We start from the raw sequence: 27,625 nt of genomic DNA, 5'->3' as shown, positions 1-27,625 counted from the left end.
TTTTTTTTAAATTACCCAGATATTGAAATAGAAATTTAATTAAATTCCTTTTCAGGGGTACATGAAAAACGAGCCGGATTTTTTTTTCTTATCCTAGCATGTCGGGTATCATTGTTTAGAGCTCATCGAGTAGAGTACAAATATATTATTTATTTATTTTTTTATCTTAAAAAATAAGTAAGGCCATCAAAGTTGTCAGTTTTAGACAATTTTTTTATGACGGGGGCTATCTCAAAACTAAACTAGTTTTCAATATGGTAAACGATATATTATGTACCATATACTGTATTTAAACAACAAATACTGAAATCAGCGATTTATGAAATCTGTTTGTAAATTGTGACTAAAACAAACGATTTTTTTGGGGGTTTTCTTTCACGGTTTATTGCGAATTGCGATGTTCAAGCTCGGAAAGGAAATATTTCATACACCCAAAGTATGATGTTGATAATTATATACGGAACCCTAAAAGAGCGAAGCCCGACGCGCACTTTTCCGGTTTTTCTATTAGAAGGATTAGTTGGAAGTGTAATATATGCAAGACTGGTTTACTGTCTTTTTTAGACTACGGTAATAACAGAAAACTAACGATATAGTGGAGTAAATAAAGCCGTAAAATAGCCAATCTTAGGAAGTCCTCAGAAACAGCTCCGATTTTGATGATTTTTTTTTAAATTCTTGTTTTTTATACATTATTTAAAATCAGAAACGTTTTGAAGCGGGGAAATAATTTTTAGTATTTTTTTATCCATATGTGCGATATTTATACACTAAGTCCAGAAAAACGCTACCTTCTCTTTGAGAAGTTGTAGAGGAGGTCAAATGCTACAAATGACCTCTAAACACTTATGGGCAAAAACCGCCCGTTTTTGAATCATTGATCGTTTTCAGAAAAATACGTATTTGTTTCTTTTAAAATTCATTAAAAAAAAAGTAAGGCATATTGCCGACTTTTTATTTAATTTCTAAGTACTAAACATCTCAATTAATAATTGTGAATACTAAAATAAAAATAATCTTTGTAGGTTCCCCGGTCAGGGATCCAAGACTGTACCAGTTTCATAATTTCTATTGGGTTACTTTGCCGAAAATGCTATTTTTTTTTAAAGTTACAGATATTTTTGGGCCTGCAAATTATTTGCAAAGCTTCTACACATTCTCAGCTATCTAATGATGTACAAAACTTTAAAATAAGTTGAAAATTAGCTAAAAAAAACGATAAAATAATAGCACAAGGGAGAAATTTCTTAACGCTTAATTTTAAACAAATCGTTTTTTCTTTGTTGAGAGGTAGTCTCTACTTATAAACAGTTTACTGTGAATATGTGATCTGGTCAAGTCTGATCATAAAATTGGCCACAGGATAGTTCAATTGATCGATAGGAACGATTTGTTTAAAATTTAAGCGTTAAGAAATTTCTCCCTTGTGCTATTATTTTATCGTTTTTTTAGCTAATTTTCAATTTATTTTAAAGTTTTGTACATCATTAGATAGCTGAGAATGTGTAGAAGCTTTGCAAATAATTTGCAGGCCAAAAATTTCTGTAACTTTAAAAAAAAATAGCATTCTCGGTAAAGTAACCCAATAGAAATTATGAAACTGGTACAGTCTTGGAACCCTAACCGGGGAACCTACAAAGATTATTTTTATTTTAGTATTTACAATTATTAATTGAGATGTTTAGTACTTAGAAATTAAATAAAAAGTCGGCAATATGCCTTACTTTTTTTTTAATGAATTTTAAAAGAAACAAATACGTATTTTTCTGAAAACGATCAATAACTAAAAAACGGGTGGTTTTTGCCCATAAGTGTTTAGAGGTCATTTGTAGCATTTGACCTCCTCTACAACTTCTCAAAGAGAAGGTAGCGTTTTTCTGGACTTCGTGTATAAATATCGCACATATGGATAAAAAAATACTAAAAATTATTTCCCCGCTTCAAAACGTTTCTGATTTTAAATAATGTATAAAAAACAAGAATTTTAAAAAAAAAACATCAAAATCGGAGCTGTTTCTGAGGACTTCCGACGAAAATGCTTCGTTTACTCCACTAATAATAATATACTACAAACAAGATGATAACTTATGTAGATGTTTTTCGAAATATTAAATACTAACGCTAGCGCTCCGGCGCGCATTAAAGAAAATTCCCAACCATTCATACCTACTAGAGTAAGTGTCCTATGAATGTGGTTCATGGAAATATGTTTTCTTCAATAGTCTTAGAGCTTCCGGGAAGTGGGAGTGGCAATAATTAAGGTTTTGTATTTAAAGGTAATTTCTATTACATTCAATAATTATTGAAGATAGTTTATCCGTCTGTAATCATACTCATATTTTGTCGCAGATGAATATAGAAAAGACGAATCAAATATAGGCTGGAGAATCGATAAAAGCAACAACAAAAATCATAACCTTTCCTTTCGGCTTTGCCGTAGTCGGGTAAAAAGTGAGCACATCAAAAGTTGCAACGTTGCTCAAAAGCTCGGTAGATTTCAAACTGTTCTAATGAAAATCACCAGACAAAGTTAATTGATAAGCTATTTTAGGACATGAGAGGCTGTTATTCACTTTGCCCGGGTGTCCGGGTACGTTTTTGAATTTTGTTTTAATTTTTTAATTGTTTGAAAAGCAACTGATGATTCAATTCGAAACATCAATGAATAAAGATTGCTATTTTGTGATAATTGTCTTGTTTTTGTGTCTAATACCTTTTCTGCAATAGCACTTTGCCCGGTCTTCCCCTACTGTCTGCAGCTGTCGCCAGCTCACTGTCTATGGATACGGTCTACAAGTGAATTTTAATTATTTTAATGTTCTCGCTCGGTTACTGAAACATGTCATGCATGTAAATCTTACTTCCTTAATGTTGTATTATATAATATGAATTATTTAAACTTTAATGTGATAGACGAACATTAATCATATTATTTTGCAAGTTTAATTAGGCCCTAGCGTCTGAATTTAAAACGCTTCAAACGGGAAATAAATGACAAATACATAATTAAGCCAACTGAATTGCAAAGAATTTTTTTTAGACAAAAGATCGGTTCAACCATGGACTGGTTGTTATATGGGCTATTTGGGCTGCAACCCAGAGCCCCGTGGCTATACAACTTCCTTAGCCATCGTTTGTCAAAATAGACATTATTGTGAATTAAACAAAAGCTGTTTTTGGTTGTATTTTCTCGCTATTACGCTCTTCTCTCTTACAATACTATACTACTATAATGTACTACTCCGCCATTTATTTTCGGTGAATTTTCTTACAAATTCACAGCCGAATGGGCTTCAGGCATCTTTTCGGAGTGTCATGAACTGTCATCAATACCGAAAAGTTTTTGGACAAAATAGCAATTAGTTGATTAATTAGGCAGGCCCCCAAGTAGTATTAGCCCAGGGTCCCATAACCTCACGGTCCGTCCCTGAGTTTAGTAGTTGAGCTGTGACAAGGTAACAGACAGACAGACTTTCACGTGAATGAAATATTGCTTGTACTCTCACAGGACGAAGCTCGGACTTTAAGAATTTCTTCGTAGCGTGCACCAAACAAATGTATCGGCCTACGTGGGGGCATACTTCCAAAACGTAGAGTGTCGTCCACGACAACGCTTCACGAGAAAATTTGAGATTTATATAATAACAAAGCCTTCAGAACATCAATAAGTTGCACTGATAAAATCTCCGGTGGTTGCAAAACTATAGATAGAAGAATACTTCTAGGAATATACTCGTAAGTATTGCATGTGATGATGTGGACTTGACATCTGAAATATTGCTTATTTTTATTGTAGTCTGTGCAGTGTGCGATTTTTTTTACGAAATAGCTTTGAAAAAAGACAAGGAAGGCTTAGTCACTGGAAATCCCATTACGCAGTTGGGAAGTTATTTTTGTGCAACATGCAACTGTAGTTTTATAGGGGTTGGAAAATGCAGCGACATTTTATTTCGCTTCCGTTTTATATTAAACGCAAACACAACGAACCATGTAGAGACTAGAGATCATCTAAATTAACATTGCGCGCCCTGCTCGCCTGATTCTTTTACTCTGCTCTCTTAACTTAAGACTTAAAGGCAAAGTTAAAATGAGACAGATTTACGTCTCTAAGCTCTTTATGAACCCAATTTCATGTTTTTTAATATTCAATTGAGACAAATGTGCTTTCTTTCAAATGTGAAGACAACATGGTCTTCGAATTAAAAAGTTGAAACGCAGTAGGTAGGTACGTAAGTAATTAATAAGAGAGTGAAAATCGTATAAAAACTGATGATCAAGGTCGAGTACGATACTTTAGCGTATCAACGTTTATCATCTTCATATTAGCTAATCTTGCCACTCATCAGCGTTCCTACTCGTGGACTAAGTACGTACTCACTCTAAAGATAAACACTTTGTATTCCATTAGCCTGACACATGTTAACGCGGAATCCGTGCAGGGCTGGCAAATAAAGTTAACGAGATTGTAACTGTAAAACCTAAGAGTCGAAATTTTATACTCTTAACCGAGTTGTATGCGTAGGAACCACAGAACACCTAGGAACCCACCCATCCGTAGGTATTATTATCTCTTAAGAACTTTTACCACTATACGATCCTCAGCAATGAGGATTTTAATCACTTACATAGAACTACATATAAGAAAGAAGTTGAAGAGTTGCGAAGCTGTTTTTTTTTTTGCATTAAACCACCATCATCATCATGATCAACCCATCGCCAGCTCTCAATTTTCTCAATTTACGGGTCTCCTCTCAGAATGAGAAGGGTTTAGGCCATAGTCCGCCACGCTGGTCGTGCGGATTGACAGATTGCACCACCTTTGACAACATTATGGAGAACTTTGGGAACAGATTCTCTCACGATGTTTTCCTTCACGGCTATAAAAAGTGATTTTTAATTGCTTAAAATCCACATAACTTCGAGAAGTTAGGGATGTGTGCGTAGGATCGAACCCCCAACCTCGTTCTAAGAGGTCCTAGGTTACTAACCTTACCATTAGGCTATTACCACTTCAACCATGCACAAACCCAAATGGCAAGCACTATGTGTCTGCAGCCTGAACCTAATCAGTGAGGCGGCGTTTCTTCATGGGTTGGATCGAGAAAGCGTTGCAAAGGCTGCGAGAAATCGTAAGTAAATATTTATTCTGTCGTAGACATTTTATCGATGTGCACTCTGCAGTTCAATGGAGATGATGTCGCATTGAAAACTAAACTGACCCTACCCAAAACCTAAAAATAGGGCAATTTTATTACTTAGGAATTAAGTAGGTAATGACTCTTCACGTATGTAAGTACTTACTGCACAGACAGAAAAAATAATTACCCAGTATTTCAATCTATTCACTGCGGTGGGTTTCTCTCACATTTTATTTTGCGTGCGAAATTGAAATAAAATATTAAATATCTGGGACACCCCAAATGTCTTTGGGCATTTACTCGGCTACTGTTTGAATAATTAAATCCCAATTTGCGGAGTTGCCTATTAACTTTACTTGAAAACATTTAACTTGTTCAGAAACAAAAAAGTTTGCGAAACACTAAGAAATGAATTTTTAAAACATTTTTGATTACATAAACTTTTTCAGCGTGACAATTGTTTTAATATTTTGGTTTAATTTTTTAGCTCCCGACCCAAAAAGAGGGGTGTTATAAGTTTGACGTGTGTATCTGTGTATCTGTCTGTGGCATCGTAGCGCCTAAACGAATGAACTGATTTTAATTTAGTTTTTTTTGTTTGAAAGGTGGCTTGATCGAGAGTGTTCTTAGCTATAATCCAAGAAAATCAGTTCAGCCGTTTGAAAATTATCAGCTATTTTCTAGTTACTTGTAACCTTCACTTGTCGGAGGTGTTATAAATTTTTAATTTACACTTGTTATTCTTGAAAATACTTGTTAGTCGCCAGTTTGAGAACTACGAGAGTGCAATAAAAAAGTGTCGACAACCAATGTGGGTACATTTGATCCGCGTGTTACACTGAATCGAGGCAACTGCGTTGGTTTTACTGATCAGATTGTAGTTGAATTCTAACTTCTATTTCAAAGCAAAATAAAGTTTGGGCAATAAATTAGTTAGTATCCAAATGTTGGCAGCCCTTAGTTGCAGGTCATTCTGTCGTAGCTCGGTATGTAAGCAGCGAGCTGTATTTAAGCGGTCAATGCGCATAATTACCCCATCTCTACAAGACGCCCTACGCTATCAGCATTCCGGCTTAGTTGGGAAATGATTATGTCATAATCTAGCACACAATATTGCACAATAGCACAACTTTAAAATATCAAAGTTATAAAGAAGACTTTGTGCACATAATATAGGTACCTAATTGAATTGCATATTTTCAACTGTAGTTGAAACACTAAACTAACCCCCCGTCCACACACTGCCCGTGTGGCATAGGAAGGAGCGAGGAACGGAGGCAGAGACGTTACTCGCGTGTTCCTCGTTCATGCCTATCGCTCCCTATTTTGTCGGTTAGTATGCAATAGCGCGCACGCTGCCACAGTTTCGACGTCCATCACGTTGCAAAGGCAAGTGACCTTGTGCGGCCGGCGCGGCGCGTCGCGATTAAGCAGTGTGTGGACGGGGGGTAACGCCTATGTGACGTTTAGTCGGTCTCAACGCCAGGGATAACGCTCTACAAAACCGTTATCTCTTTCTAAAGTTAGATTTGCAATCTTTTCTGCCAAGCACTGTAAAAAAATAATCAGAGAAGTTATCTAATATATGGTGGTATAGTTATACCTATCTAAAAATAGCACGTTAAAGTAACGTAAGCTCGTCAAATACACGGAGCACTGGCCCGGAAACCCATATCGCAAGTTTAACGGAGTTTTGACCACACATATCCTCAAGCGCCTGCATGGAAATTGCAGCACTCATATGTTTATAGTGGTTGGTTTTGCGTTTATAAACACCCGTAAACAGTAAAACGAATATGGAAACTTTATTATAATGTGCAGCTATAACATCCAAGCTGTATACGTAAGTAACTAATGTTATATTAATAGGTAATGTTAGATGATGGCCGTGACTTCCTCTGCGTTAATTAAGTTTTTGAAAATCCTGTAGGAGCTCTGTCATTTTCCGGGATAAAAAAAGAGTCTATGTGTTAATTAAAGGTATGAGCTACATATCTCCATTCCAAATTACAGCTAAATCGGTTTAGATCGGTTTGAATGGTTGTTTGTTTATCCTTCACGCCAATTGTGGCGACAGAAACAAACAAAGATCTAAACTTTCACATTTATAAATTACGAGCGACTGCTCTCGGCTTTACTTTCGTAGGAATTTTACCAAAACTTGGCCGTAGTCCTTGTCTACATTACATTATTTATGGAACATCTGTGAAAGATTTCAGCTTTCCTTGTCAATGGTTTGTGTTGGGCATTGATGAGTTAGTCAGTGAGTGAGGGACTTTTCTTTTTATATAATATTTAAGATACTAGTAAGCACTAAGAAGTAAGATATTTGTAAATAATAAAAAAGTACACACAGCTTATACACGTTTGAAGATAATAATAATTATGAATGTAGCCTTAAATGTCTAGTTTTTTCGTTGTAATGCCATACTTACCTATTTATAGCTATGCAAAAGATCCTAAATTCAGCAGTCATTCTTCGTATTTCCATTATCATATTCTTACATGAGGCTTCGAGATGATTACATGTGGAGCAACAAATCTGAAGACCGTTTTATGCCAGTGCAACACAGTGTGTCGAGGCATGCCACAAGGTTGCATGCTAGGTATATAATTATTTAAAATGTATGTAGCAAGAATCGTCGGCGATTGTCGTACAATAATGTTCCAATTCCGAAACATGATGAATCGGCCTAAAATAGACCTTTTACCGTACGATCATATAGAATTGATGACATATTTTGCATGTCATTTGACAAAACATATTGGATATTTAATAATATTATGTTAACATCTATTTATGTACGATGTTACTTTCAATTAAATAAACAATTCAGTTCATATATGCTGCCAAATTATATTTCCGTTTGCAGCATGCCGAATTGTCGCATGTTATTGCTTCGGTAGAACAGGCTTTACATAACACAACAAGGTAATGCGTCAAAAACGCGCCACCACCGGCATCTAATAAATACAAAGACATAGGCTTAGGCCTCATTCATACGAGAGCTTTTTTAACGTCCATTAAAAAAGCGTTCAAATAGAACAAATGCATTCCCAAGTATCTGTTCACACGACAACGCTTTTAAAACGCTCGTTTGAATTAGGTCTTAGAATTAATTTTACAGCGGTGGCTTAGTAATGGGGTCCCCTTGGCATCCGTCGGGTACGGAACCCTGAAATGCACCATGGTATTTAAGTAGAATAGAATAGAACAGAAATTATTTATTTGCATAATGTGTGTTACAAAAGATGATATATATGATTACAAGGTTCAACACATTAGCCGTAGTGGCGTACAAATATTGTGTCAGTTATATCTACAATTTTTAAATGCATTTTTTGTACACCAGGCATTGCACAGTGCACACTCTAGAAACATCATCTCCATAAGTGAAGTTTCCATTGAGTTTTACGACGCGTGTAGCGAGAAGGGAAATATAACATCAGCGATTCGGGCGTTACCTATATTTTCCATTTCCTGCCGCTAAGCGAATATGCTCGCTGCCTCACGCGCTGGAATATATACGAGTATGGCGGTAACGATGCGCCAGTATTATATTTGAAACTTTTTTATTGAATCACATAACGTTGTTTCGCTTTCTAGGGTTTCATACCTAGTCCGAATGAAAAAACGGAACCATATAGGATGATTTCAACATATTGTACCTACAATTTATTGAATAAATCATTCATTCACTTGTGTTCGTTTGTCTGTCACAGCTAATTTGCTTCGAATCTCCTGGACCTTCGTTTTTCTATCACTTGCACTGTTATCAAAATTCAATGTAATCATCTACTTTCAAACTTCCAAAAGTCATTTTTCGTATGCAGTTTTTGGCGGAAGTTACTTCTAAGCATCAATTATTACCTCTAAAAATAGTTAGCAAGTCCGTGCAGTTGTTCGCCGTGAACTAGTTTCACCGTAAATAGCTCCGCCATTCATAATATTTTCTGCTTTTAAAATCGCACGCTTAGGTGGATACTAAACGTCTGACCTGATTTAGCGTTTTAGCGTTTCATACTCCCGGTAACAGTTTTCAAACGACAAAATCTTTCATATTTTTTCTTACATTTTTAACACATTCTTATTTCTTGCGTTTTAAAATTCTTGTTGACCAAAGTGCCTTTTATTTTCTTGTCCTTATACAATAGACAAACTTTGTTTGAGTAAATAGTTATCTACACCTACCTCCTCTAACAAAGTTTGTCGAATGTTGAATAACATAAAGGTTTTCTACGTTTAACAGCTTCTAAAATTAAGTGACTGCTTTCTGGATTTTGCTATGTGGCCAAAGAAGAACTAGGTATAACAGAGCACTGCCTTGGTCAACAAACATATTTCCGTATCGAATACAATAGACCTCTAAGCAGATCATCCATGGAGACCAACGACTAACGAGACACGTACCTACTATAAATGCAGTGGTGTATTTGACGAACACGAACCTACGAACTGGGCGGTTTGTTCACTTTACCATCTCATATGCAACCTTAGGAAGATGGCAGCTTTCTGTGGCAGAAGCTGTTATACTTCATAGAGAGGCTTGAGACAGAGGAAGATGCTGTTTGGACGAGTCCAACGGGTGTCGCGCAAGAGATCTCGGAGCCTCCCGATATGCGCTACGTAAAAATCCTACATATCCCAGGACCGGAGAGGCAGGGTCCCTATACTCCCTTGTTTTTTGTATATATAACTGACAGACAAAATAGGTTTAAAGGCAGAAATGTACCTGGCAAAGAAGATGAACTAGTTGCACTAGTTTGTTATGTATTTTGTGCTAGTGCCATTCTATTGGTCAATGGAAGGAACGCGTCCACCGTCCACGCTACACGTCCACCGTCGCAACTTTTACATAAATCACACAGGAAAGAGACTGAGGTAACTTAAAACATGTTATTTGGTTTAATCTTATTTATTCCATGAGAACTTGCATAAAATAATTAAAACTAGGAAATAGTTACGTCGCAATGCTCCAGCACGTGCCATTAAATTAATAAAACAATATCTAACATAGCATTGCATATCAATAACGACGCCTAGACGCCTTATAAGGAAGCTGTTTAATAATACTTATATTGTACGTGTCTAGTTAAAAACGATCGCACATTATCGACTATACGCATGTACACTGCCCACACAACACAGTTTCGAAAATAAGTAATGAAAAAATGCACCTACTAGAAAGATTCCAATTTACAATAGGTATAATAACAGCAAAAAAAATATTATATATTTATAAAACTAACATACTCACTCCTTGATATCTTAATAATATCTTAAATGTATTTAGGACCACTGCTTTAGTAAGTATCTCACGTTTTTCTGCATACAGGCTGTGACGATGCTATTTTCACGCTATGCAAGTATCTCTATCACGTATTTGCGACCCGTTTCGCGTATTTTATGTCCAAAACCATGTAGCCTGCTCACAGCGCTGCAATAAAGAGGGATACTTATTCGATACGCGTTATTTTATTACAGAGGATTGCAGTGATCTCAAAATGTTTGCTGTAGATTTACTTGGTAGTTTGTGAATGTGTGTAACAATTGCAATCTCTCAGTCTCTGGTTGGCTGACATTCTCTCTTATTGAATCGAATGGAGACTTGCCGTGATCTTAATTTCAACTATTGTTCTAAGAGGGCTGACGTGGATTTTTTCTTCCGCTGTTTATGCTGACTAAGTCCAAAACAACCCGCAATGCTAGGAGTATGGCAAAATCGCTCAAAAGCTCCAAACAGCAACTTGGGAAACGTCCTCGATTTTTTAGCTATCCCGATATGGATTCTTACCACAGCCTCGGGTTCGTAGTTTCTATGAGTCCAACAAATCCAATGACTTCGATGTCCGAACCTCACAAGAGGCGCTTTCAGGAAGATATTACTCAAGATTACTCTTTTAAAATTTATAGCTTAGGTATTTTTTCATAGTCCTTAGGTTAGCTATTATAATATATTTTTTATTTTACTGTACGACTTATGCTTATGTTAATGCACGCTGTGACTGCCCGTAAGTGGAGTTGCATAAGAGCAATAGAAAGTAAGGAACAATATGTATAATTTAAATGTGTAACTCTGTGGGCGGTACTATACTAAATAAATAAATAAATAAATAAATTACCAAGAGCCCTATAGGGTTCAATAATTGACAGAGTTTTCGCGTTCACCCAACTCCTTCGGTGGCAGTATCAAAACCACTAAAATTTTAAACACCTCTTTTTCTACCCCGTACAAATAAGGAAGATTTCCTTTAAATATACCGTCATACTCATTTTTTTGGTGTGTTCAGTGTAGTGATATAAATTTTCAAAACCGAAAAATCAGTTACGTTCGACACAATGCGGCTCTTGCAGTTCTCGCGGCCCACCTGTAGAGTGCGATCAGCTTTCAGCTAGACTACTATGAAAATTAATAAAATGGTTCATTTGAATGCAGCCTTTATGATAACTGAAACAAAGAAGGCTGTATTATCCAACGAAGCTGTTTAAATAAATTACTTACACAAATAACATTGCTGCGATAAAAAAAAATCTCCCACACTCAAGAATAACTAAAGAGATCTACAAAGAGATAATTTAATCTTATGTCTAAATAATTAGTGGTAACTCTTTTTAATTTATTTTATTTTATGGCATGTACGTACTTACAAAAATTATTAAAAATAAAGCCACCTGACCACCTAACTTGGACTAATAATGTAAAAAAACGTCGTCCATCAAAAAGTTCGGCCCTGGTTGCACCTGGGCCAAAAGTACCCATCAAGCTAGCAGCATTGGCACATTGAATGGCGATGGTCAATATTTGGACCAGGTAGGCCAGACGATGACGGCCGATGTTGGGCACAAAGCTGTTCGCCTTCTCGCCCTAGCAGGCAGTTCATCGCGTAGTGATGACCACCTAGGCACAGCAGTGGGGCAAAAAGTACTTTTCTACTATTAAATCCAGGACTGATGGCTTTCATGCCATCATCCGTAAAAAGATGACCTCACTCCTACAGCGCCTTCGTAATAGTCACAACAGCAATCTGATTGCAATTAGGAAAAGGATAGGCTGCCCAATAACTAAACATTGGGTAGCTGTCGCCACCGGGCGACTTGAGTTGCCACGGTAGGCCACTTTACTTACTTTGTACTAACATTACTAACATATCATAAGGAATTATTGTTACTAACATACTAACTTTGTATATGGACCTATTTGTAGAAACATATTATGTGGGTCTGAAATAAAATCTTAGTTATTTATTTTATTTATTTAAATTCTAAATATGTTACGTAGGTATTATTACTCTGAGCAGTGGCCGCTTGGCCCTGTAAACTTGACCTAGAATACCGCTAAATGCATCTTATCGCAGGTATAAGATGCATTTAGCGGTTCTCTAGGCTCTCACATTAATACAAGTGCAGCAATGCAGTCATTTCAGCCACGCTTTAAAAGCGTGTTTTAAAAGCGTGTGTGTAAAAGCAGAATGTTTTTTTTTTTAAGGGAAATCGCTCCTACCTAACCCGTAATTCAGAATTTTTTTTTATTCAGATAACTTTTACAAGAGCTTTGAAATCGTTAAAAGAATTTACCACTGACTCGAAATGCTATACTGAAAAGAACCACCAAAGAAAAGTAGCGGTAACTATTTTCAAATGTTCAATTATTACAATAATACTTATTATGCGATCTGGAACAAGGCCTTAACAAGACCTTTTATTAGAAAAAAACTTTTACTCAACTTGACGGGGTGAGTAGGTACGTAAGTGGTTTCTTTTATCTTTCTACGGTAGAATTTTTACATTTAAAAACACATACACAGTATTTACTGTGAAACATAATAATATTATAACATCACGGCCCTCTAGAATATTATTTTCATTTCAATACAGTACCAAACCTCGTATATCGGATTTCAATTTAGACCTCAGAATTTATTATCAATTTATACTTGATCATCGAGGCGCGCGGTGGGCTTTATGTTATGCATAATTTTCGGTATATTTTGGTAGCAGATACCTGATAGCCTTATAAATTTAACGAAATTAAAATTAAATTAAAAGCCAAATAAAATTAACGAACGTTAGATACGATTAATTTTTCTTATTACAGTAGTAAAGTTCTAAAGGTTATAAAACTGAGTACCTTTACACCCATGATAATAGAAATACCGAAAATATAGGAATAGGGTGTGCAATTTTTAACCTTTCTAGCGTAGTCCAATAAATTTTTTTTTGATATTAGAAAACGATTTTCTAAAAGTACTCGTATCATGGTAACCTATTTAAGGACGAAAAAGTTTGGCCTAGGCAAAACTGGTTTGTCGGAAAATTGGATTTGGCCGGTAACAGAAATACAAGTGTATACCTATAAGTAGGTACAGAATGGCGCCTATCGCCAACTTTGAAATCTGTACATTTGTTAGTTTTGTACTATATTTACGACTTGCTCATGTTGTACGTGTTAAAGCGGTGGGGTGCCAACTGATACTAACTTTGACAACACCTAACATTCAAACACGAAACGCTGAAATCTGTACAATAAAATAAGTTTGTATGGAATTTTGTTTACGACTTTGTCATTATGTGTGGGAATATAGCTAGTCGTAGCAAGGTAGGTATATTTGTACAAAATATACTGTCTAATAACACATTTTGCCATATAGGTACTAAGTGTGCAAAATTGGCAGTAGTACTGCTCAAAAAATCAAGAAACAAACTTGTGCTCGAGTTACGACAAAGAGATTTGAACCTTGGCATTTGAAGTGACCTATTGAATTCCAGTTGACCCACAAAGCATTGAGCTATAGAGCCTTATTGACTTTACACAGCAACATTGCGACAAAATAAAAGATTGGCTCTTTTATACGAACAAGTGACGCTCATGCAACTCCATTCTACCTCCATTCTATTGTACCTGCCGTCTGCAAATAGTCCTAAAGCTCACTCGAATAGATACTTCATATCAGCTACTCGTCGAGCTCAAAGAATTGAGGTCTGAAAGATTAGTACTTACCCAACTATGCCACTTTTATCAACTTTTTACCCGCCGACCCAAAAAGAGAGGTGTTATAAGTTTGACGTGTGTATCTGTGTATCTGTCTGTGGCATCGTAGCTCCTAAACTAATGAACCGATTTTAATTTAGTTGTTTTTTGTTTGTAAGGTGGCTTGATCGAGAGTGTTTTTAGCTACAATCCAAGAAAATCGGTTCAGCCGTTTGAAAGTCATCAGCTCTTTTCTAGTTACTGTAACCTTTACTTGTCGGGGGTGTTATAAATTTTTAGTTTAAACCTGTACCTAGTAGTTGATATGCCAGTGTTAGTAAAAGAAATTCAGCAAAATATTTAGAACTGGATAATTACACATCATGAATTTTAAGTCTAAAGCAAAACGAACTTATGGATAGTAAAGCACATCTCACTTCAGGGGCGTTGGAGCTTATGCAATGTTAATTAACAGAAATTAAACGCGCTAAGCCCCATTTGCTATTGCTATGCTCTGCACACGCTCTAGTGAAGAAACAAAAGAACGTAGTTTTAAATACGCTACGGTATCTGTACCTAAGCGAATAAAAAGTATAACTAGTTTATTTTTCAGCTCAGCAATTTCTGTTTGGGAAATTCAAATTAAATCAAATCGCATAATATTAACAGCCAAAAGTGGAATTCACCGTGCACACGAACATATAATATAGTTATGTATCCTCATTGCTTGGATTTCATTAAAATGTACAGAGTTAAGTGATCAAAAGACATATATTTTTTAAATATAAGTAGGTACCTACCTACTTAGTTTTTCGACATGATTCTAAGAATGTTCAGTGGGTAACATCTAAATCCGTCTAGGCAATATATCTATAGTCGTAGATATAGAAACAAGTGTGCTTTTTTGACCTCTGAGCTGCTCTGGTCAATAATAAAGGTTTCATCGTCACCGGAAGGATACGAAATGTACGAAATGCATACTTTTGGGTCATCTTCGTACCTCCGTATCTTCGGTCTTATTTACGTATCTTTTTCAAAAGCGACTGTTTTGTCATTCGTGACTTTTCCTCAAAACTACGGCATGGCAAATCCACTTTTATATCTACAGTTCAAAGCATCTGCAGCGTCGTATCTTTTTATAGCTTATCGTAGCTTTTACAGGGTCTCGTTGGTCATCATCTGGCAATGCTGGCTTGTTTCGATGTAACTTCAGTATGGCGCGGGCGACAACTGCAGTCTCCAAGAAAAGTAGCTTTTAACACGTTTAATAGTCTACAACACTCTTACTATGCCAGACTCTACCATCCGCCGAAAACAGATTATACAGAGAGTAGCCGGCAAGAAACTCAGCGGTTTTTGTGCACACAACCATAGAAATGTGGTTTATTTACGCGTGAAAATAGGTTAAGAAAACATTTTAAAAAAAAACTCGAATTCTAACATATTATTATCTGCTATAGTGAGTAGGAATCCATCATAACCAAACACTCTAAGCCAATGCCTGTAGCCCTTATAGTTTTTCCAGCGTGTTAAAATTTATTCAAAGTACCTATCTCAAATTAATTAGTGTTTGAGCCAAAATAACTAAAAAATTCAGTAAATGTTTATGACGTTCAAACGGTTACTAAATCAATTTGCGTTCGGAAACTTTGAATGATTGCCGCTCGAATTTTCAATTAACACCGTAAATTGAATATAAACTATTAGAAGTTAAACGAATAATTCTATTGAAGTAATCGAATTTTCCTAAAATATAACAACACTGAACACAAAAGAAGATGAGTATGGAAGTAGGTGTTGAAGATAACTTACCTTTTAAATATTTGTATTCTATTTTTCTTTACTTCACCTAAAAACAATTCATCATGTTGGTTATATACGTTTCGGCAATTACATATAAACATTAATATGGAATTAGTAGGTAACAAAGATTCCATTATGTTTAAATTTTTAACTGTACTTAATAGTGAATAAAATAAGATGACTGAAGTCAACAGCTTATAAACTAACTGTTTACTAGCTTTTCCATTTAACCGATTCTGACGGAATTTGGCACCCGACTTTGATCGAGATTTGACTTGCATCTCGGGGACGACTAGCTACTTTTTAACTTGGGAGTTCCCATTGGATTTTTAAATGCCTAAATCTAAGCGGGCGAAGCCACAAGCATCATCTAGATAGAATAAAATAAAGGTAAATAAAAATATCTTAATTATTGTGGTCAATCGCTAGATAATATTGTAACATTTTCAATTTTCAAAAACTAAGTAAGTAGATTAATTATATGACACAATGATAGTAGAGTAGGTATAAACAGAATGCTGTTAATCTAAAAAAATGCAAAATCCACCATCAAACTTGAAAGTTCATCCAGCCTGATAAGAAAATCACAAAACTCTCTGGAAAATCTTCAAACAAATTTAACCCAATCGCAATTTAATCAGTTGACGAACAATGAAAAGGCATCTAAAGCCAGTTGTGGAAGTTCGGAAGGAATTCTTTATCAGTTTCAATGCAGGCTTGAGTCTCCTCAGCCCGCGTAAAGCCTGAAACACGCAAAACGCGACGTCGCGGGCACTGCAGGAATCACACACACTGAACGCGCGCATGCCTACTATGCGTGTACTATCACTACCCATAATATTATAAATGCAAAAGAGTGTTTGTTTGTTGGTTTGTCCTACCACTCCGCAACACAGCAACGTATCGACGAAATTTTGTATAGATATAGTTTAAGACCTGAGTAACACAGGCTTCTCTTTTTTTGGAAAATCAAAGAATTCCCACGGGGTTCCCAACCTAAAAACAAGTGGACGTAGTGACGGGTATCAGCTAGTTTGGAATACGAAGACCTGTATTAAATCACGTCAAACTGCATCACGTGACATTTCGGAGAGTGTACTAGTACTAGTATAATTTATTTAAATTTAAAAATTATATAAATGAACGAATTTCGGCAACCCAGCCAATCTTCATGGGGATTTAAGTCAACTACGAAGGAGACAATATCTAATAGGATCCATACACAAGTATGCACAAAAACACTGGTGCACTTTATATTAGTTCACTCTCAATTTCTAATGGGACAGCAATCCGACACGATTGAAGAGAGACCATGCAGGCAGAAGACTTATGAGTGAGCGTTTAGTGACGAAAAACTTCTCAACTCCTAGCTGCTACTTAGAATTTCTTGACAGAACCCCATTAATTTTTTTTTTGGCCCGCATTTACATCCGAATAAGGTAACTGGTGCAACTAAGCAGTTTAACAATTTCTGGAAGCCGTGTTTTAAACGTGGTTACGTCACGCTGCATGCCATCACGCGTCCTGTTTGCTTCAGCCTTTTTGACTAGGAATCGGTAAGAGCGATAAGGGTACAATAGCGGGTACAAGGAGCACAACACGAGACAAAGCGCTGAGACCCTCAGAGCGCGACTTTCCAAAGCTTTCAGATGGAACCCGAAGGTTTCTGGCGCTCCTTTGTGAAACTTCAAACGCTTAAAACAGTGAAGTGTCTCTCGTGAAACCCGGTCGCTCGCTGAGAACATCTCGCAATTTTATGTAGATGATATAATGTAAACGAAAAAGTGGCTGAGTGATTCTTTCTTGCGTGTCTACATAAGTCCGTAGGTATACCCTCTTAGCCCAAGTTGGTATAAAAAACAGGTCAAGTGCGAGTCGGATTCGCACGCGAAGGGTTCCGTAACATCGTACAAGATTAAAACACTATGCACTTTTTGAATTTATATGGCATCCATTTTGTAATTCGTAATCATCTTGGTTTTGTATTATGCGTTGTATAACCACAAATACAAAATTTCAACTCCTACTCGTACCTCGGTTCATGTAATACAGCCCGCTGGCAGATAGATGAATGGAAAGAGGATTATTTATATTTAGAGGGTTCCGTTGGGACCACAGAAATCCTAACAAGAGTCTTTTTCCTAATTCTGTGGTTGGCACCCTTCGGGTACAGAGCTCTACATAATGTGTATATTTCAGCCCACTTAGCACGAAAGTTGTTATTGTCATATTGCTATTGTCGCAATTGCTGTTTGGCTGGATTCGTATGGAACATGCTACAACTGTATATTTTAGCCAATAGTGTGAGAGTATCAGCCAATCATGACAGTTTTTCTATTCTACCCTGCCTCTACACTGGCGCCCCATAAACAGTCAATCAACCTGCGATCAGACAAAATCGCATCTGATCGATCAGTTTAAATACCTACGAACCTACCTACATGGCGTCATAGCATTGATATTGTTATTTGCTAAGGTTATTTGTGTTTGCGAATTGATTAGACACAATTCAAGGAGAAATGTTGAGGGCGGTAGCGCCATCTTGGTGGGCTTCGATGGAGTCGACGTCCCAATATCCGTCACCATTATTTCCGTCATAAGATGTGACGCCCGGTGGTATATTTAGTGTTCTTTACGCGGACAAAGAAATTTAATTTCAAAACTTTCTAACTTGACGACTCAAATTGTAGTTCAGAGAAGATCTCTTCAAATAATTTTATTGTCACAGAGAATCAGGGTATAGAATTTTCAAAGTTGTACACTATAGGCTAATTTTTTTTAAAGAATATTAGCCATGCTAATCATGACTAATACTCCCCTTTCCCCTCCAATTAAGCGTAAAGCCAGAAATGGGTACGACAATTATTATTATTGCAAAAGGTGGGATTTGAACCGACGACCTTTCGGAATTCATTCCGCTTCTTAACCGTTGAGCTATCGTGGCTCTGAACTGTATAGGTTTTATGTTAGCGTTACTTTACACTTTATTGGACGAATTTCAGTTTGTAAGCAAAGCAATGTCTCTTAGTTTTCATGGATTGGACGCCATCTAGAATCCCAGCTCTACGAGTATGACGTCATCACTCATCACCCGCTAGCTGTAGGTATCGTAAAAGGTTTATTTTGCAAATAAAGTCACGGGCTCCTGGTAGTACAATACAATTTGGTAACGAATGAAAATCCCTCCCTCGTGTGAATTTGTTGGAAACTTTCAGACGTTTATTTTGTTAAATTGAACAGCAGAGAGATGTTATATTACTACTAGATGAGCAAATCTTACCGCCCATATAGATGACAAAAAAGCGCCTGGGCCATTTTAAAGATTATACAGATTTAAAAGCTAGATTATGTCTTTTACTTCTGGTACATTACTTTTAGCTAGTTTTTAGGGCTCCGTACCAAAATGGTAAAAATGGAACCCTTATCGACTTTCTCCGTCTGTCTGTCCGACTTGGCTTTACCTGTACATTTTAAAACAGATATTTATTTATTTTTATGTGAACGAACGCTCTAACTAGCATACTTTTTTGATATTAACAATAAACCGCAAACCAAACCGCGAACCGCAAAACTAACTTTCTTTGCTTGTAGAAGACAAGAATTCCAATAAGTCTTGGAATTCGTTGGTTTTGCGGTTCGTTGACAAACCGTCCGTTTTTCTACCGTTTTTTTTCTTTTTAGTACGGAACACTCAATACGCTAGTCTAACTCGCGTTTGTCTTTTTTAGTTTATATTAAAATACACTTATTATATAGGTAGATAGATCGATGTTTACTTACCTGTACTCTCAAGTGATGATGCCTGGTAAGTTAGAGCGTACAGTTAGTTAGTTAGGCTGTCACTGCTTATTAAGGTTCCGTATCCGAAGGGTGGCAACGGAACTCTATTACTTAACCTCCGCTGGCTGACCGTAGTCCGTCCGTCTGTCTGTCAGCGGACTGTATCTCGTGAACCCTAATAGGGAGAGAGTTAAAGTTTTCACAGAACATGCATAACTCTAACCGCAATAACAATAAATAATAAAAATTTCAAAATGGCATCCATGAAAATTTAAAACGTACTATTTTTTGTACGAAGGTACGGGTGGTACCATTACGTTGTATGAAGATACGGTACCCTTCGTGTGCGAGTCCGACTCGCACTTGGCTGTCTGGTTGAGGCTTCTTTGTGGGAGATCACTGGCTCTAGTAACGTGATAACTCCGCTGTGGAAATATACCCCGTTCTCGCTAAGCATCTGGTACAATACTAACTTGGAAATAACATTTAAGTGCGACATTCTATTTCTGTTGCAAAACAAAGAGATTTACTCAGCCATTGTGTTTAGATAGTATACTTTTGTTTTCGACAAAACCGTAATACGGATTTATCTGTCTTAGACTTTATTTATTGGCAATTTTCTGTGTTTTGATAAAACGAACAGGATTTCTATTTTCTTTTCCGAAGCCAAGCATCCCATACCACCCTCCGATACACAAGAAGATTACCAACATGACGTTGCTCGTAGATTCATTTCGTAGGTTAAGCCCTAACATCACATTCATTCTTCAAGTCATTTTTTAACATTTCAAAGCTAAATTAGTCAGAGAATCAAGAGAGGAGTCGTTTCGAGCTGACAATGCTTCACCTGCCTCGGAGAGTAGATACAGCCGTCGGTCCTGCGCCTGAACTCGTTTGTAGTATTGCGCGTTTTAACCGAGAAGAGCATCGCCATTTTTATCTTGTTCTTCTTAGTTTAAACGTACCTAATTTCAAAATAATTGCCGCGTGATCTCTGTTTATTGCTTGTTCTTTTGTACTGTGCTTGTAGTTTGTATTGCTTCTTATTTTGTACTGTGTCGCTATTATTCCAAATAAAGAATTAAGAATTAATTTATTTACCTATCATCGAGTGGAAAATCTTCACCATGGTCTGTATGTATAGAAAGTATATTAATTTCTTGCTGAATATTGTTGGGCTTGTTGCTCGTAGCTCCTTGTATAAATGAATGTAACAGCAATTCCGAGAGTAGTGCCTCCCTAAGCAAGTTTCTATTAGTTTAGGACATGCTTTAGATACCAACTACAGTGGCCGTACCGTTTCATATTATGCTAGTTGCGAGCACCCTTGAGCTTTGTGTTATGTGCAAACATTGAAAAGCCAAACAAACCACAACTGCCTTAATTATAAATTATTACTGTATAATTCAGGACCAGACTAACCACATATTCGAGTAGCTAGGTGATTAGCGGGTTGAAGCGAATTTAGTTTGGAATTATTTTTCAAAGAGCTCTTCAGCGAAGCGTCATCAGGTACTAAATTCGCCGCCTGCCCGGTTTGGCTCGCTACGAGTATTTTAAAAACGGGTAGTGATATGACCTTTTTATATCTATTTTTTTTATTTGCAAGGCGGCCATTTTGGATTTTTATTATTTGTTTTTATTTATAAAGCAGCAATAGAAATATAATGTGACTATATGTGAAAATTTCAACTCTCTCTGCCTCTTACGTTTCATGAGATACAGTCCGCTGACAGACGGACGGACATCGATGGCTTAGCAATAGGGTCCCATTGGCAACCTGCGGATAATGAACCGAAACCAACCGGGTGATTCAGAACACTCGATTCAGTGAGTTATCGTTCGGTAAGATGAATTTTTCATTGAAAACTACATCTTATCAAACGATAACTTACCGAATCGAGTGTTCTGAATCGCCGGGCAGGTTACCATTAGTAATAAACACAGAGCATATAGCATATAGCATCGATTTACGAGTAATTAAAGTTCGTTTTGTTTCATTAGGTGCATTAGCTATATTTGACCATCGAGGACGGAAATAATTTATAGGAGGAATAATCCTAGTTTCGTGATACTGTACTTACTTAGATTTATAGCAGGAAACAAAACGATTTGCACTATACATGAATGACTAAATAAGTAAGGATGTAGAACTCAATCAGCCTATTTATGTAAATGGTTATATTTTTCGTATGAAAGGGTCGAAATATTGGTTTATTTCCGGGCAGCGTTGACGGAAATCGTTCGGGGTAACTTGAGACGAGGACGAAGTCCGGGCCGCATGTTAATGTGTCGGTGCCGACACTCACTGGGAATTTGATAGTTTTATTATGCAGCCGAAGTAATCTGATGTGAGAAAATTTTAGGAAAAGGAACGATAAAAATCTTTTCATGTGACATAAATATAGATCAGTTAAACGGTAAATGGATCTTTCATTCAAACCAAATAGTTTTACTAGTATAATAATAGAAAGTATGTGAATTTTCATACCTACCTACTTACTATAAATATTTGAGATAATTTTTGAACCTCTATCTATTGCTCTACTCTATAAGGTTTTCGAAAATTCGTAAATGAAGAAAACGCATGGTCTATGAATATTTAATTCTCTTAGTACCTACATATCACAGATATTTTTATTTTCATAGACATTTTTTGGTTGGAAAACTCTTATTGAAAGCGAAAACGTTAGTAAGTAGAAAGAACGCTAAGTAGGAAAATTTAAATGAACTCTAATCCCTTACAAAAATCAAAGGCCGGGTATTTTTGATTTTACTTACATACGAAAAGGTTATATGGCTATATTTAATAAAATCTGTAGATATTTATTTTGCTGATTAATTATTCATTACATACTCGCAAAACTTGCACTTCGGAACAGTTTCATCGAGTTGACCCAATTCCGTCATAGTTTAGCATCAAATCAATTGTCTTAATGAAGTCAATCGGTACGTTAACCGTATCAATACCAGCTCGGTAGTTCCACACTGTTCATGCACTGCGTAATACCTCCGACCTACATCCGTGGATATGGGAGCTATTCCTTTATTCATAAGACCACGTGCGGTGGCCTGCTGAATATTTATGGCAAATAAACTGCGACGAAGAGTAACTGCTTTCTGGATAGAAACGGTTTTTTAATCGACATTATAAAATATGTTGCAGCGAAATTTTAGTACTAGGTAGCTACAATCTACTAGCATGTTCATGATATTTAACCACAGATAGCTTGTACCTATGTATTTTAATTACTTACCGAATTGTTAATAGTGTGTGAGGTTTTATCGATTTACTAGACTGTGCCCGCGACTTTGTCCGCGCGGATTTAGGTTTTTAATAATCCCCAGGATAAGTATTAGGTACTCTTTGATTTTCCAGGACAAAGTAATCTATATACCTAACTACGTCTCCAAGATGCAAGCGGTCTCTGTACCTACCAAGTAGATGATGCCCCAGCCCACCCCGCAACTTTATCCAAGGACCAAGATATTTTTCCCGAGATGCAACCATTTATCCACCTTTATCTATCTAATTTATAGCTGTACTATTCGTCAAAATTGGTTAAAAGAATGGGCCCTGAAAAGTAAGCAGACAGACAGACACACTTTCGCATTTGTAATAATAGTATTAGTTAATATGGATAATATATGGATTTATTCGTTGCGTAAACATAACGGACTGGAATACCCCATATTAGTACTCAATATTAGTATGGAATACCCCATTACATTTTGTAATCATGAGACATCATGTAAGTTGTTACCACAAAACCAGAGTGAACTATGCCTGACATCACTTTAGATCATTAACAAATTGAGCTTAAATCTTTTCAATTACTACTGACCTGACAACGCGTAGCGCCCGCAATTTGACACCAGTGCCAGTGAACTAAAAGTGCTTAGTAATAATTGATGGCATGTTTTTTTACCAAACTTTAATTATCCTTTTAATGTGTCGGAAATTTGATCCTGAAATAACGAGACGCGACATCTTAGACACCAACTTTTAATTAATTATTTTTGCTTTAGGTATATCCAGATAATTAACTAGTTTTAATCCGTGACTTCGTCCGCTTTTAACTACGTTTCGATATGCCGTTGGTTTGTAGATGAAACTACCACTTAAAGCAAGCCAGCCAGAAACATATTTTGCTTTACTCATGGCCAATGTTTGGAATAGGTTTGGTACTCTTCCGCTATCTGTTCTAACCAATACAAGTGTAAATTAAAAATTTATAACACCCCCGACAAGTGAAGGTTACAGTAACTAGAAAAGAGCTGGTAACTTTCAAACGGCTTAACCGATTTTCTTGCATTATAGCTAAGAACACTCTCGATCAAGCCACCTTTCAAACAAAAAAAAAAAATTTAAATCGGTTCATTAGTTTAGGAGCTACGATGCCACAGACAGATACACAGATACACACGTCAAACTTATAACACCCTTCTTTTTGGGTCGGGGGTTAAAAATCCGAGTAATTAAGTAGGTATCTTGGAACCTTCTACGTAAACGCCAGGTTAGGCCATCTAGGTCCAGGGGAAGTACCCTATAACTTTTCTTGACGGGCAAACGGACAGACAGACAGACAACAAAGTGATCCTATAAAGGTTCCGTTTTTCCTTTTGAGGGACGGAACCCTAAAAATGGGAAGGCAATGAATGTTTCTCTCTGTGAACCAGGCTATCAATGCTTGATCGAGTTGTTGGGAGAGGTATTTAGTAAGAATGTAAGTATAATTTTGTTGCTTTGTATATCCAATTGCGTTTAGGTACGCGTATTTACAACAATCAAATGATGTGGTATGCGGTTATCAATCAAGTAGGTAAATAAACATTTATGTAAATAAGCTTGGTAACAAGTTTGTACCTAGGTATCTAATTATGTTTTTATTGCACTATTCCTGATATGGAAAAACGATACGACAAGTTAATTTGATTTAATTACAATATATACCTCCGACACGAGTAGATATCTGAGCTGAGGTTTAGTATTAAATGATAGTTTCTTTTGTAAGTGATATTTTATCTTAGTGATATTTTATTGAAAAGATTTCGTTGAGATTGCATACCAAATTAAGCCAAATACATTTCTGATGGTGTTCGAACAGGTACTGTAGTTTTGGTTCGATGAAAGCAATCTCATCTAGTGAAGCAGCCTTAGATGGAAGCCAGCTAACCTGGAAGGGGTTTGACAGTTTTATTAAACCCTTAACCCATACCCATAAGCGGTTTTTACGGTTTTACCGGTCGGGGAGCTACGGCTGAATCCTCCCCATGACGAGACTGAACTGAACCAATTTACAAAAAAATCCTAAATTGACCTAGGCGGGAAATCAAACCTGGGACCTCCCACTTATAAGCCAGGGATTACAGAAAAATCATCTGGTCTGATCTTAGGCTTTAACCATGGCTACTTACCACCCTACTAGCAAAGCCGTGTCGCTAAGCGATTTAGCGTTCCGGTATGATGCCGTGTGGAAGCTGATCATGGGTATGAATTGAATGAAACGGTCATATCTTTTCAAGATACCCCACTTCCACTTTAGATAGCATCATCACTTACCTTCGTGAGATCGCAACCAAGTCTAATTTGTGTTAGAATTTTGAAGGAAACATCCTTTCACCTTTTCTATAGTTTGAATTTAACAATTTTAGCCATTGGCACTGGAAACTAGCAAGGCACTGCCGTTGGGAGGTAGAAGTATCAAAGTATCAAACCCATTTCAGGTCATGTCAAAAGATATCGGTGAATTGGACGAATGGCTACGCCCTGGGATACAAATCCGCCTTATCTACACAACTCAATATGGCTTACTTGGACAGATTTATGTTGTCCCTGTTATATTGCGCTTTCAATCTACTGGTATTAGAGAATCTGTGCACCTCTATTTTATTAGAGGTTGACAGAAAAACTTATTTTTAGCACATTTTATTAATTTGTTTTCTTGTGGGTCTGCTTGTTTTATGTATTTATATGGAATGGCTCTACTATTTTAAAAAATAGTAAAATACAGATTTTTTACTTAGCAACACCACATAGAAGGCATTTGATGATAGAGTGAAACTTCTGAAGATGGCGGCGTTAGTTCCGATTTTGGCCACGCACCAAAATATCCTTCTCGCACTGTATAAGTTTTGTTTCTCCTAGTCTGTTGAACTCAATGGTTATCGACACACTAGCAAGGCTGGACTATAGATTAATTAATTACCTAGCCAACGTTACAACTTGACGCGATTTACGTTCCTACGTTGTCAACTACTTACTCTAAATCACGTGATGGTATCCCTGCGTTATCGATTTATCGTACCTTATCATTGGAAGCATCCATACTAATATTATAAATGCGAAAGTGTGTCTGTCTGCTAGGTTTAAATGGTCAATCCGTTTAACTGATTTTGACGAAAGGTACCTACACAGATGGCTTGCATCCCAGAAAAGAACATAATATTATTATGCTAGGTAGGTAGGTATTTCTCGTTCCGGAAAATCGAAGAGTTCCCAATGGATTTTAAAAAACCTAAGCCCACATGGACAAAGTTGCGAGCATCATCATTTAGTACAGAGATAACTTGAATCCCGGGGAAGGATTTGATCCCGGAAAATCAGAGTTTCCACGGAATTTTTTAAATCCTAAATCCACGCGGGTGAAATCGCGGGTATTTATTAGCTAGCTAGCTAGTAGAATATACTTACGGATCTCCTCACAGAACGAGAAAGGTTTAGGCCCTGGTTCATCACGCTGGCCAATTAGGCATTGGCAGACTGCACGCACCTTTGAGAACATTAATCATGATGAAGAACTCGGGCAAGCAGGTTTCCTTCCTTCATCGCTAAAGCAAGTTAGGAACGTATATTTAATTTCTTAAAATACAGACTGTACACACCTAAATACAAAGTAGGTAGATAAGTAGTACTTACCTAGATATAATAGTAAGTAGATATAGTAGTAGTAGAAGTAATAAGTAGTATCTACTAACACAAGTGTGTATGAAGTAGGTAGCTATATTTTTACCAACTACCACGATGACCTATTAAACTAGCAGACGAAATTGAACTAAATGAATAGATTGTCTGCAACGTTGATCAGTGGATCCGTCGATCACCTACGAGTATGTGTTCCATCCATTAGGCAGGCAGACGGACCAGTTTTTTGTATAGATAAACTTAGTACAACTTGTCTACCTGTTACCTCATAAAACACATAAGATAATATCTAGATACCAAGCTGATTTTATCTATTATTGTAAAAACTTTTGAAACTTTTATTTAAAAGCATGATTCAAAAGCACTTGCAAAAGTTTACTTGGATAAAAGTATATTCTATGCTATTCTACTTATTTACAGTTACCTACATAAGGAGAGGCACAAAAATGAAAGGCTGCTCATGTTTTACTTTGAAAGGTTTATTGTAATTCCTCTTAAATATTAAATAATAAAGCACTTAATTTAAAATTAAAAACTCGATTTACACTTTTTACGAACTTTCACCGTCGAATTCTTTCCCTTTGAAAAAAAATTCAACGCATAAAGTTAATATACTTAAAGCATGATAAGGAAGGTGCTTTGTCGTAGGTAGAATATTATTACCTACGAACTAAAAGCACGCTAAAAGCATGGTGCATTTTCTGCGTCGAATTGAATCAGAATATTTCAGAAAATCGCGACAACCTGTCAAGTTATGGTGTTTGGTGAGTGCTAAAAGCTTTCTGCATTTAAATTTAAATAAAATATTACAAAGCCAAAATGATTTTTACATTTTAATCGTTGTTCAGTTTTGTTTAATCCAGCAGTAAGTAAAACTTACCTTCACACCTACTTACGTATAATATTATATGAGTCGTATATAGCACGTAGAACAACGGACGGCCAGAAAGAAAAAAAGAGTCGTACAGATTTTCAGGCACCCCGTTTCCTCTGTCTGCCTCCAATCACCC

General features: G+C 36.6%; 1 long non-coding RNA gene across 1 annotated transcript; it reads right to left on the bottom strand.

Annotated features, from left to right (window-relative positions):
* Positions 1 to 1,154: 1,154 nt before the first annotated feature.
* On the bottom strand, positions 1,155 to 6,688 carry LOC123864842. Its single transcript, XR_006795852.1, has 3 exons — positions 6,632 to 6,688; positions 6,183 to 6,190; positions 1,155 to 1,167 (listed from the first exon to the last, which is right to left on the bottom strand). It is a non-coding gene; the product is annotated as an uncharacterized LOC123864842 (long non-coding RNA).
* Between the last annotated feature and the right edge of the window lie 20,937 nt (positions 6,689 to 27,625).

This window comes from Maniola jurtina, chromosome 4 (assembly GCF_905333055.1).
Source record: "Maniola jurtina chromosome 4, ilManJurt1.1, whole genome shotgun sequence".
In the NCBI taxonomy this organism is placed as follows: Eukaryota; Metazoa; Arthropoda; class Insecta; order Lepidoptera; family Nymphalidae; genus Maniola; species Maniola jurtina.
The sequence above is the reverse complement of the archived record's forward strand: the minus strand, read 5'-3'. Positions and strand labels throughout refer to the sequence as shown.